The sequence below is a fragment of the Prinia subflava genome, chromosome 4 (genome assembly GCF_021018805.1).
Source record: "Prinia subflava isolate CZ2003 ecotype Zambia chromosome 4, Cam_Psub_1.2, whole genome shotgun sequence".
Lineage (NCBI taxonomy): Eukaryota > Metazoa > Chordata > Aves > Passeriformes > Cisticolidae > Prinia > Prinia subflava.
Genome location: NC_086250.1, coordinates 22,185,043 through 22,198,953, shown reverse-complemented (window position 1 = coordinate 22,198,953; position 13,911 = coordinate 22,185,043).

Below are 13,911 nucleotides of genomic sequence, written 5' to 3'. Positions count from 1 at the left end.
AAAAGTTCTAATTACCAGCACTAACACTCTTTCTGATTGTTCTATTTTGCTAACCAGACCTTTAAAGAAAGGAGGAAGGAGAAATGTTTTTATCCTTACTTTTTTTACCAAATCACGTACTTCTTCCCTACTGGCTTTTCAAAGCTGCGGTCATTACTTTGGCTGAAATGTAGACTTTGTTACTCAAAAGAACACTGTGTACATGATCTCTTGACTAAAAAGTATATAGAGTTGTCATTCTTTTTTCCTTAAACCCTATTTATTTTTCTCTTCACTGCTGGGTCAAGCCTTTTATATCTGCTTTTCTGTGCTTGTTTCGTACGGTCATGTTTCAGTACTGATGAGTCCAAGACACAGCTTTGCAATGCAATTTCAGAATGGATGATAAGTAAGAACAGTTTTGCTTCTGTGAGGAAATGCAGTTCCTGCAAGCTGTAAGTTACCCTCAGTTGCAAACTGAGTTACTCACTGTCTTTCAAACTCAGTTCCTGCTCTCCTTCCCTGAATTCACACATACATACAACATGTTTACATTTATGTACTTTGCCCTCTCTGATATTTACTAACATGGAAAACATGCTCTAAGAAGCAGAAAAAGTGTAAATGAAGGCATGCATGAAATATGCAAAGTTCCAAGGCCTCTGAGGAGGTTTTCCAATCATTGCTCACTATTCTGGCCACAATGTTCCCTTGAAAGAATTTACACAAATACACAGGCAGTTGAGCCACTCACATGCTCTGGAGATAATCCATTGCGTCCTGACACAGTTTGCCACGAGGCTATCCTTGGTGACTGGGAGACCAAAGGTTCAGAGAACATGTGCAGCCCACATAGCAGTGAAAACTGGTCTTAAGCTTTATTTCACTCTGGCTACTCTTTGTTTGCTTCCACATCTGTATTTCATTCTTTTCCTTGTCCTTGTCTTTTACTTTCCTTGTCCTTGTCTTTTACTTTCACAGTCATCTGTTTCCATGGCTCACTTGAGATGTCCTTTCCAGGAAATGATGAAATTTAAGCCTCCTGTCTGTATGTTTCTGATGAGCAGATTCAGAGAAAGGGAATATCAGGGAAAAGGTCTTGAGCATCTGTCTGTATGAGTTGGTGTTTGGTGCTGTTGTAATCCTTCACCATGGGCAACTGCTGGAGACAAGATGTTTGGCCTTTGGGCTGCGTTGCTGTGTTGTTTATAAGGGAGAGCAAATAGGGTCTACATTCTAAATTCCCTTCCAAAGCAATTTCATTTCAAGCCTCAGAAGAGCATCAGCTGTGCTTTGCCTGTACAAACAAGCACACTTGTGTATCATGAACTGCATCATGAAATTCTGTGAAGCTCTGTGTGTATAGCATGCTATGAAGGTGGGAGAGAAATGCTAAGTATTCTTTCTTCTTCCATGTTTTTTCACGATTTCTTCTATACCATCACTTAGGTACACTACCATCTCCAAGAAGCTACATTAACTGGGACTATTCCCAGTTGGAAACAGAAAAATTCAAGATGAACAAACTGCTGTCACCAAAGGGAGAGTCATAAGAACACTGAGGTAAGCATTCTCCCTAGACCCTGCTATCAAAATAAGAATTTTGTATCCAACCTGGGTGGTCCCTCTTTCCCCCAGGATGCCTTACTCTACACTAATTGTTTGTTAGAAAGATATGGTTGTGGATGGCCTCTTATCAAATGCAAAAATTGGAAGCAACATGGTCTTTAGATGATGTGGAGTCTGCAACAACGTGACAATGGACTGTGCAGAAAGTCCTTTTGGGTATCTGCTGCCAGCTCATTTGCAGATGACATTGCTTTTCAGGCTTTTGAGGAATGCAGATGACAGTTCACCAATGGTCTGCACTACTGTGGGATGCCAAATTAGAACCCATTCCTATGAGACCTGTGAAAGCCAGGTATGGTAGTATTTACAGCAATAAATGGGAGATCTGGTTGGTTTTGGTTTCCTGTCCTAATTCTCTGTTGTTCCCTGGGATAGCAAGGGATGCAAATATAAGACATATTAGGACCAGGCAGAAGGTGATCTGCATAGGTCAGCAGCTGTCATACAAGTAGCTGCACAGTGTCAAGTGTGTTCTGCAGCACTAAAGCTCATTGGTTCACAAGGGAAAGCGAACTCTGAAAGTATAAATTTTGAATTTGCATTAAATGCCCAAGTGAAATGAGCCATAATGGAGGGTGCACCCTCTCACTGCATAAACTGAAAATAAAACATAAAATAAGCCTTGGATTCTAAACTTAGGAATTGTGTTTTTCATTCTGCTTTCCTTCCCCAGATTCCTTCAAAATGACAAGCAGTTCAGAGAAGACTGGTAAGACTGGTAGGAATGTAGGATAAAAATATAGTCACAAATATGTGCAACCAGCAAGTGGATGTGTCCTAGAAGCTCAGGCTTTCATTAAAAGTATTCATTGCTCTTAAGGAAACTTTCCTCATCTGACCATCCAGAAGCCACCCTGTCAGTCACACTGGGACTGAAGCCTTTTCTCAGCAGGTAGCTCTAGTGACCCAGCAGGTGCCTTGCTTGACTCCCTACAGCCCCCACACTCCCACAGTCAGACCAGGTTTCCTTACTGGCTTGAGCCAGGATTTCCCTTTGCAGAGTCTCAGACATTTGGATCCTTAAAATAATTTAACCATGGTGCAACAAAAAAATATCAGCTTGAGCTAGGTGCCTCCAAGAAGGGACCCCAAAGAAAGCCTTGGGTTTATATACCCTCCCAATCTGTGTGTGACAAGTCCTGGCTCTTTCAGCTGAGTCCTCGGCTCCTGCTGTGTCTCAGTGTCAGGTCACCTGGCTGTGCCACAGGTCCTGTGCTCTCTGTTGTGCAAAGGGTCAGGGCCAGTTCCTGCCTCTTGCCTGGGGCTCTCACCACCCAGAGCCCACCCTGCAGCTGCACAACGAGCTACCTGCACTGAATGCGTTCCTCAACACTCTTCATCTTGTTACTATAACTGAAAAATTTGTTGGATTTTGGGAGGGGGGGGTTTGATCAGTTTGTCAGATGATATGAAACAGAAGTTCTTCCATAACCATTCAGAAAGATTTTCTTGAAGTCCTCAGCAGATGTTCAATCACCTTAATTTCAAACACATGCCCACAAACAGCTTTTGCATTTCCTCTGCTGTCCAGGGATTCCTATTTATTGTCGGTCATCATTCCCCAGGCAACACTCAATATACTGTACCTAATGTTATCTATATTGTACTTGCTAGCCAAGATCCAAGATACAGCAGACATTTCTTTTCTAAAAGAAGTAAGGGAAGAATGTGGTACATGGAAGATTATACTTAACTTTGACTTACACACCAAGTGTTTAAATATTGTAAAGAATCTCGTATTTTTAACGGGATGGAAGGCATGTCATATTTAGAAACTGGTTCCCAGCTCACACTTCTGTGTAATTTGATTCATTTTGGAAATAAAAGCAAATGAAAACCTGACTCTCTGAAGACTTAAATCTTGTCACTCTGAAAGAAAGGGAAATTGTTTTCATGGGTCAGCAGACAGGCTGTTCTCACAATTCATTCATTCATTTACAGTTGAAGTAATGCGCTACTTCAGTTCCAAGACTAAACAACTGGCAGTGACAACTTGTTGCCAGGGGTCATGTCAGGATGTCAAGCCTGGTGTAGAACACAGGAAAGCTTGTAATCAAAATTGGGACAGGTGAGGCAGTGTGCAGTAGGCTGCAAAAATGATAGTCTGACAGTAAAAAATGGGAATTGCAGTATCCAAAACAAATGTCCTAATTTGATATTTAGTCACCTAGGCAAGTAGTGACACTTTGCAAAATGCTCCATAATAAGTATTTATTTTGCTGTCCATGGGAACTGCAGGTGCCCACCACTAGAATTTTACTGCTTAATTATGAGCCCCTATTTAATTCCTGGTTTGATATCTTGAGACCTGAATAATCTGGATGATGGAGTATAATGCAACAGCATGACTACTGCAGATGGGTAGAGAGCAGCAAGTTACTTAGAAATGTCTAATAGAAAACCATGGGAATTCTGGGCATGTTTTTTGTTAGTGTTTTAGGAAAAAGGAAAAATGCTTATTTGTTGCACAAAAAAGGGAAAAGCTTTAAGCACAGGGAGCAAAGAGAGTAAGGGAGAAGGAAAAAATTGAGGGAAGGATATTTGGGCAAAGCAGCATGGAAGAAAGTATGGTAGGAATGTACAGTGGAAGGAATGGTAGTGGTAAATGCACACAGGCTGTATTGAATCAGAGGCTGGGAACACTGAACTGGATACAGAAGCCTGTGGGGATATTCAAAGCTGGTGTTGATAGAATCAAACATTTATTTTACTACAAATGCTTCAGAATGAAGCATTATTGCTCTTAAATTAAAGAACAGTGCCTATATTATTATACACTTTGTGAATTTTCGTATATTGTACATTGAAGCAAGGAGGGGAGGTGGGGTGAGAAGGAATAGGTGATCAGTCACAAGTCTGTCTGCTTTGTTAAAATCCAGAGCCCTTGAAAACAAGCTGGCAGGAGAGCAAGCTATTCTTAAAATCTGAAATTATGTATAGCAATCATTTTCTTTTATATTTACTCATGTTGCCAATGACTTCTCTCAGCATAACACACAATTTACTCAGTTATCAACTCGCTGATTTCTGCATATTTTTGTAATGAAAGTTTGTGTTGCCACACATCAGTCAGCAAGTGGAATCAAAATCTTTGGCTTCTCTTGACCACGCTGAATTGAGTTTGGTTTATTTTTTCTTTCAATAGTCACTATTAGAGCAATGCTGATGGAATCCAGGTCAGTTTTTGTTTTCAGGAATCCCTGTCTTTGCTTATGTTTAAGTATCATCCCAGTAATACTGCCACGCTGCCACATTCCTCCTGCCACAGGCAGGGCATTGCCATTACAGCATGTTAGAAAAAGCCCTTTAACTGGTGCTGCTTTGTCACCATGGGGGGCAAGGGGGAAACATATTTCACTACGGAATTATGCAGGGAGTGGAATTTGGGAGAAATTAGTTTGCTAATAAAACTGTCTTAGAAAAATACAGCAACCATGTGATGTTAGGGTCATTTTCTATCCAGCAGACTGAAACATACAAGTGTGTTGTGATTTGTTAATTTTGTGAAAGCAGTTTATAGAGTCAATAAATCTTGAAGGAAGAAACATTCCAAACTCATTTCTGTTGGAGACAGCTGACTTGGCTGTGAGCTTTATGGAATAATTCCATCAGTTGCTTTTTACCAGATAAGGACATTCCCTGGTGTCATAGCTATTTTGCAAGACTACAATTGCCTTCTATGACCCTGAAATTTCTCCTGCCATTTCAACAGAGGAGGGAGCTTTTATTCTTTTTCCCATGACAGCAGCTTGGTGCTGCTAGCAGTAGTGCTGCTGTATTTCACCCTAGAGATAGCTATGTTTCACTTGGGAGTGGGCCTGACTTTTTAAAGGGAATACATGAGTATTGACAATATGGTAAATTACTGAAATTTTTTCTGCCCTTTATTTCTCTTGAAGGAACTGAGACATGGGCAAGCTTCTAGCAAGTAACTGCCTTGCAAGGTACTTAATAAGCAAATCTTCTAAGTCCAAACAAGTAAAATATAAGCCAGTGACTTTTCCAGGTATATAATGGGGAAGAAAAGGTTAAACACAAAGACTAAACCTTAACTAAAGGTTAAACACTGTTTTACTAAGAATTTTCAGGTTTGTTGTTGTGAAGGCCTTTACTATGCTATAATATGTGCTGCCCATATGTGACTCAGGAGAGTGTGTATACACAGATGTGTATGTTTGTCAATCCCAGACAGCTGGAACCCATCAAAGTGGCTTGTGTGTGTGTGTGCCCCTTTGTGTGCCTAAGCAGTGCAAATAGCTTCCTTAGGTTTTGGATTCACTGACATGTGCTAAGCACAGGGAATCCGGACTGCTAATATTTAGTATTTCAGACCTCCACGCACAAGATGCAAAGCTTGAAAAGGATAAGAAGGAAAGCATTTGGAAGCAGTCTCAACATATGTTTGAAACCAGAGGACTAAAAAATACCACCTCATGCTAGAGACGTGATGCAGTGTTTGGAGAAGGATAGGACATGATGTCATAGATTGAGTTAATTTTTCTCTCTCCTGCTGACATAGCTGATTTGTTGGCACCCATAAAAACCCTGTAATACGTTAAAAATAAATTTTAAAAACCAAACCAACAAACAAAAAACCCACCAAAAAACCAATCAAAAAATTTTAAGGGCAGTTGCTCATGTAAAGGCAGTGTGGAAGTGGGATTGCTTTACACATTTTAGTGTTGCTTTTTTTGGCAGTTTTTCTCACAGATTCTGCCCCAAAGCCAGTAAGGTCCCTACCCATCACCACTTTAAACCCTTTTATCCTCCTGAGAAGAATGGGTCAGTGGACATGACTCCTTTCTTTGGAAGCAGGTCCTCTATCCTTTCAAATATACTTGAATTCCTCCTGAAGCAATACTCAGGAATGTCCTTCACCCAGATAATTCAAAATCCTGAGCTGATCTGCAGATGCTTTTACTTGAGAAAACGTTCTTCAAGACCACTCAGTCATTTCTAACAAATGCCCAGGGTGAAAGATGGTTGTTGTTCTCTTCAGCTTCTTATCTCTAGTTTGCTTTTGCTGCATCAGCAACATGTGATAGCTAAGGCTGGAGAATTGGCTGGTCAGTTAGGAACATCTCACGGCTGCAGTTCAATACTGAATACAAATTTCAAATCAAATATTTGAGTGTCTTATGACTTCCTTCTTGTTTAATGCTCATTGCCCTAAGAACAGAGGTCATGTGTGAACTCTGGTCTCGGAAACCCTGATCTATTCCTCTGTTTTAGCTTGCCTGGCTGTTAAAACAGGAAGTACCTGCCTTAATAATCCAATGGAAGAACAAGAGTGGAGGACAGACAAAATAAGAAGAAAGGCTGCAATAGAAAGTGTTGAACCTCAGTGGGAGTTGTTATTGAGTAGGAGTTATGCACCTGCACAGAGTTTCAGAAACACAGATATGTCATTTATAATCACTAAAAACATGAGAAGGAGAGATTAACAGGGGTTTTTTCAGATATGGGCAGAGAAGTGTTTAATAACAAACTCACTTCCAGTAGGGCTGGTAAAGAAACCATGGTAATCCAAGGAAAGGAGAACAATGGATTAAAAAAAGAATAATCAGGGAAATGAATCTCTGAAGTTTAAAGGCTTGAGACTGAAGAAAATTATTAGCCAGACCATTAGTGAAAATTAAGGCTCCATGGTAGCAAAATCAGGCAAACAGTATTTTAAAGCCAATTACAATTTCTGAGACCTTTAAATATTATTCTAATGTAAAAATAACTGTATGATGATGCACTCAATGCCTATCTGAATTCTGAGGTTTGAAAAACAAACTGCTTATGATCTTTTGTGGCCAATAGCCTGGCAAACATATGGAATACAAATGGAGCAAGACTGGCATTTTTATCTGTGGTTTACATACAAACTCAATTAGAAGCAGCAGGCAAAGCCAAGAGTAGAAAACTGGCCAAAGGAAGAGAATGTTCAGTTCTGTGGTATGGCTGGTTTAAAAGGAAAGCTGATACCAAGAGGCTAAGCTAGAAAACCTGAGCTTTTTCAAACTGATAAGGAATGTGGAAAGACTGTTAAATTAATTAGTTTTTTTAAGCAGAGGCTTTTCAAAATTTGATGAGTTTTTTAAAATGAAGAAATGTCTCAAATAGCAGTGCTGAATTTCTTCCATATGTGAATTTAAAAATGTTTTTGCTGTAATATATCATTTTTTGATGTGACCAGTAAAATCTGCCATGACCTAGAAATTTAAAATTTTCTATCAGCTGCATTTTAAATACATTCTTCTTTCTGAATCATACGAATGAAAATGTTGTCCTGAGTACAAAACAGAGCAGTGTACTCAAAGTCATTATTCACCCTACTTGACAACAGAAGCACTCAGCTTCTTTGAGCTGGAATGCACTAAAGAGGAGAAAAAAACAGTCAATGAATTATGCTTTTTTTCAGCTGAAAACTCTGCTGTCCTATGTTTGGTGCATAAAACTGCTTTGCTTCATGTCTTTCTTGGACTGATTTTCAGTGCTAGTGTGTGAATAAGCTAAAGAAGCATTGACTCTTTTGATCATAACAGTTAAGACAGTATTTGCAGTACTTCCAACTTTGTTTGCATTAGGAGTCAGAATCTCTTTGTAAAGAATACACAGAGTCCTATGTTCTCCAGCATTAAAACATTTTCTTGTTTTAACTGCCTTTCTCATGAGTTATTGCAGTTAAATCAAGTTTTCTGACTCAGCTTCATGCAACAAATCCTTGTTTCTTCTCTCTCATTTTTTATTATGCACCAATGTGTTCAGCTGCTGCCAGACAAATTCTACCCCCTGTATTTGCATTCAGTCCCAGAGAAGTCCCTCTGTCTACAGGACAGTCCATCAAATGGCAAAACTGATCCAATACTGTACCGAGGCAGTTTTTCTCTGTCTTTCTCACCTCCCAGCTGCCTGATTCCATCTTTTCTTTTTTAATGTTCAGATAATCACCAGAGGGAATATAAATAGGAGAAAAGCAAATCATAATGCCTTGCTGGGTTAAAGCTAAGCTCAGGCTCACTCTGAGAGCTGGAACATGGGGCATTAGTTAGGGCGGTGTAGCAGCCAGGCCGTGCTCTGTACTCTGATCAGGCCCCTGGTGCCAGGGACTGGCCATGTGATGTATTTCATTCCCTTGGGGAATGGCTTCCCATTTAATCTGTGGGCAGAGGATTGTTTAGTTAATTCATCTGGTTTATTTAGTGAAATTAAGATATTTACCCATGGACTTTAACTAGGGCTGTGACTGAGCTTTGATTCAAATGCAAGCTTGTCAGAGGCATTGTGACCAAATCTGAAGATTGATAAGAGTTTCATATCAAATAAATTTTATTATTGCTTTCTTCATACTACTTTTATCTGTCTTGGAGGTAATTCAAATAAACAACAATCTATGCAACTGCAATTACTACTCCCACTTAGCTATATATGTGAGCATTCTTATTTCATAATTAGTCTCTTACTTCTGTTTATCATAAAGTTAGTATCATGCTGAAGTAGAACAAGGTGCACTTATTCCAGAACAAAAATCTATATATGTGGAGTTAGTCAAGAGCAGTTATTTTGGAATTAGCAACAGATGTTTAGAAAGCTCTCACAGTTTAAAAAAAGACCTGCACTTCCCAAAGTATACATTTCATGATTCAGAGTAATATATTTTACCAACTGCATTTCAGTTTTTTCAATAGCGATTAAAATAGAGAGTCATTTTTTTCTGGGTAGAGACTGATAAACTGTAAAAGGTTGCAGCACGAGTTGCTCAAGCAGAAAGAAATGTTAAAAATGAAAAAGCTGCTTTAAAAAGATATATTTTTAAAAATATCTATTAGCATAGGTTAGAAATGTGCTCAATGGGTCAGGGGAGTGGTTAGGGGTAGGTTAGGGTTAGGTTTAGGGTTAAGAGAGTCAAAAAGCCTACAGCTCCAGCAACACTGGGGCTGGAAAAGGCATGGCAAGGTGATCCTGGTAGGGCGACAACATAACAGCACCTTCCTTCCTTCCTTCCTTCCTTCCTTCCTGCCTTCCTGCCTTCCTTCCGCGCCTTCCTTCCGCGCCTTCCTTCCGCGCCTTCCTTCCGCGCCTTCCTTCCTTCCTTCTGAGCCTTCCTTCCGCGCCTTCCTTCCTTCCACGCCTTCCTTCCGCGCCTTCCTTCCTTCCGTGCCTTCCTTCCTTCCTTCCTTCCTTCCTTCCTTCCTTCCTTCCTTCCTTCCGCACCGTCCTTCCGCGCCTTCCGCGCCTTCCTTCCGTGCCTTCCTTCCTTCCTTCCTTCCTTCCTTCCGCGCCTTCCTTCCTTCCACGCCTTCCTTCCTTCCGCGCCTTCCGCGCCTTCCGCGCCTTCCGCGCCTTCCTTCCGCGCCTTCCTTCCTTCCACGCCTTCCTTCCTTCCGCGCCTTCCTTCCGCGCCTTCCTTCCTTCCACGCCTTCCTTCCGCGCCTTCCTTCCGCGCCTTCCTTCCTTCCGCGCCTTCCTTCCTTCCGCGCCTTCCTTCCGCGTGTTCCTTCCTTCCGCGCCTTCCTTCCGCGCCTTCCTTTCTCTCTTTCTCTCTCTCTTTCCTCTCTTCTCTCTCTTTCTCTCTCTCTCTCTCCTTTCTCTCTTTCTCTCTCTCTTTCTCTCTCTCTTTCTCTCTTTTTTCTCTTTCCTTCTCTCTTTCTTTCTTTCTTCTTCTTTCTTTCTTTCTTTCTTTCTTTCTTTCTTTCTTTCTTTCTTTCTTTCTTTCTTTCTTTCTTTCTTTCTTTCTTTCTTTCTTTCTTTCTTTCTTTCTTTCTTTCTTTCTTTCTTTCTTTCTTTTCTTTCTTTCTTTCTTTCTTTCTTTCTTTCTTTCTTTCTTCTTTCTTTCTTTCTTTCTTTCTTTCTTTCTTTCTTTCTTTCTTTCTTTCTTCCTGCCTTCCTGCCTTCCTTCCTGCCTTCCTTCCGCGCCTTCCTTCCTTCCTTCCTTCCTTGCTTCCGCACCTTCCTTCCTTCCTTCCTTCCTTCCTTCCTTCCGCGCCTTCCTTCCGCGCCTTCCGCGCCTTCCTTCCTTCCGCACCTTCCTTCCTTCCTTCCGCGCCTTCCTTCCTTCCTTCCTTCCGCGCCTTCCTTCCTTCCGCGCCTTCCCTCCTTCCGCGCCTTCCTTCCTTCCTTCTGCACCTTCCTTCCTTCCTTCCGCGCCTTCCTTCCGCGCCTTCCTTCCGCGCCTTCCTTCCGCGCCTTCCGCGCCTTCCTTCCTTCCGCGCCTTCCTTCCTTCCGCACCTTCCTTCCTTCCTTCCGCGCCTTCCTTCCTTCCGCGCCTTCCTTCCTTCCTTCCTTCTGCACCTTCCTTCCTTCCTTCCGCACCTTCCTTCCGCACCTTCCTTCCGCACCTTCCGCGCCTTCCTTCTGCGCCTTCCTTCCTTCCGCGCCTTCCGCGCCTTCCTTCCGCGCCTTCCTTCCTTCCGCGCCTTCCTTCCTTCCGCGCCTTCCTTCCTTCCGCGCCTTCCTTCCTTCCTTCCGCGCCTTCCTTCCTTCCGTGCCTTCCTTCCTTCCTTCCGCGCCTTCCTTCCGCGCCTTCCTTCCTTCCACGCCTTCCTTCCTTCCTTCCGCGCCTTCCTTCCTTCCGCGCCTTCCTTCCGCGCCTTCCTTCCTTCCGCACCTTCCTTCCTTCCGAGCCTTCCTTCCGAGCCTTCTTTCCATGCCTTCCTTCCTTCCGCGCCTTCCTTCCTTCCGCGCCTTCCTTCCTTCTGCACCTTCCTTCCGCGCCTTCCTTTCTCTGTTTCTCTTTCTTTCTCTCTCTCTTTCTCTCTTTCTCTCTCTCTTTCTCTCTCTCTTTCTCTCTTTTTTCTCTCTTTCCTTCTCTCTTCCTTCCTTCCTTCCTTCCTTCCTTCCTTCCTTCCTTCCTTCCTTCCTTCCTTCCTTCCTTCCTTCCTTCCTTCCTTCCTTCCTTCCTTCCTTCCTTCCTTCCTTCCTTCCTTCCTTCCTTCCTTCCTTCCTTCCTTCCTTCCTTCCTTCCTTCCTTCCTTCCTTCCTTCCTTCCTTCCTTCCTTCCTTCCTTCCTTCCTTCCTTCCTTCCTTCCTTCCTTCCTTCCTTCCTTGCTTCTGTTCTTCCGTTCTTCCGTTCTTCCTTTCTTCCTTTCTTTCTCTCTTTCATTTCTTTCTCTCTCTCTCTCTCTCTCTCACCCCTAAATCCAGTTCCAGGTCAGCTTTTTTTTACTGATCATTGGTGAGTCATCGACAGCCATCAGGCCAGCTGTGGCAAGCCCGTGCCTTGTGCCTTGCCTGTTACCTTTATACCCCTGTATTACTTAGCACATCTCCTGCCCCCACTTCTTGAAGCTTCTGCTATTGCTCCAGGCCTGCATTTCTCTGCACAGCATCGTGCTAGTCATAAGTCTCTTTTTGTACATAGAATAAATGTTTGTTACTTTTATTTAGATAAAATTATGGCTGTACCACACACAGATAAACAAAAGTAAAACAAATTAGCCATAGACCTGGTTAATTATAGAAACTGCTGTCGCAGCTAACCAAGGAAAAGATACAGAAGGGTTGAGAGAAGTTCAAACAAAGCAAACCTGACAAATCTCAGTCCTGAGGCCTTGCACATTCAGTACAAAACTTATGACAAATTACTGAGAATGGCAATACCATATTCCAGGGCTGCATGTTTCAGCCCCAAAGGTCACAAGTAGGTATGAGCAAGCTGCATAGACTATCACATAATCCATCACATTTGAGCATTATTTTAGAACTGCTTATGCTGGCATTTTTTTCTCTTTTGGGGTAGAAAAAAACATGCAAGAATTAGTCTCGGTTACCTGAACTTTTAAAAGTAGAAGTTAGCTCAAATTTGCATATTTTTTAGAGATAAAATTGCATAGCATAGTGAAGGGTAAACAACAAGGGTAATGGCAAGGATAAGTAAGCACTGAAATTGCCTAGTTCTTTCTCAAAAGATGAAAGAAAATTCACAGCCTCCTCAGCCAAATGAACATTGACTCTGCTATGAGATAGATAATCTCTTGATGTCCCTTTCAGTCCTATTGTTCTCTATTACTAGTTTGTTTTTTATCTTAAATAAAAAATTCCTTGTGCATTCTCAAAAAGCACAGTTTTTCTTATCTCCTTTGTCTTTTTGATAGAACACATGATAAATTGATACATGTCTCCATAAATCCTCTAACTCGGTTTAGGTTTTGCAAAGTTTGAAAGTGGCCTTGTTTTTTCCAGTTTGCTTTTTATTATTATTTTATCATGTCATTCTTAATTATATATATAAATAACTTTGTATTTCACAATCACCTATAAAAATAGTGAATTTTGTGGTGGTTGGACTGTTATCACTTACTGTGTTTGTATAGTTGATATACAGATTGTTAAAAACGTGAGATGATTAATTCATGTTCTTATGATAAACTGTTAAATTATAAAGCTGTATAAATTTATATCAGGTAAAAGTCTATGTTTCAGGAGGTTTCTGCAGCAGATAGTGAAACTGACCACCCTGAAAATCAGGCGTCTCCATTCAGAAGGGAACAAAAGACTTTGCAGCCTTCTCAAGTATTGGGAGGGGACCTGTTGAGATGAGCCGGTATCAGCAACTCACACCTCGGGAGCCACTTTCACGGATCATCAAGCAATATCACCCATATCTCGAACATTCATCAACTATAAGGATCCATAAAAACTGAATATTAACACATGGACTTGGGAGGGGAGCTCTTTTTCAATCCGACCGGAGATGAATTTGGGTTTGAATAGCTAACCAAGAAACAAAGGGAAGTATGGGGAAATATTGCCAGAGGCAGAATAAAGAGTATAAAAACCAAGCCTCGAACATGGCAAATTCGTGAACCCAGCTAGAGACACCGACTGCCAGGTTCTGTGTCTCTGGGGTCACCCTTGGCTCAACTTTTCCCAGGAGAAATTCTGTCAAGTAAGTGTCGCTGTTTGTGGGGTTCGTATTGTTTTGTTTTTATTGTTTAAAATTGTTATAATTTGATTCCAAATTTTGTGATTTGAATTTTAATAAACCAAATTATTGAATTTGGCAATAAATTTGTCCTGGCGTTTATAACAAGATTATTTCTTTCTTTAGAAAAATACCCATTCCTGAATTCTCTAGTTGGTGTTTTGATATTAGTTATCTTCTTATCCATTCACATACAATCTGCTGTGTTCCTGACTTGACCTAACATCTCTTTAATATCACTGGGCACAGCCCTCTAATTCATCGCTGCCTCCATAGCTGCAATGCTGAACCATGATCTGGACAGGGCATCTTGATAGACAGAAAGAAGATCTCTAATCCTATAACATATTGTTAGTGATTAATTAAAAATAAATTAGAGGTAGCAAAATCT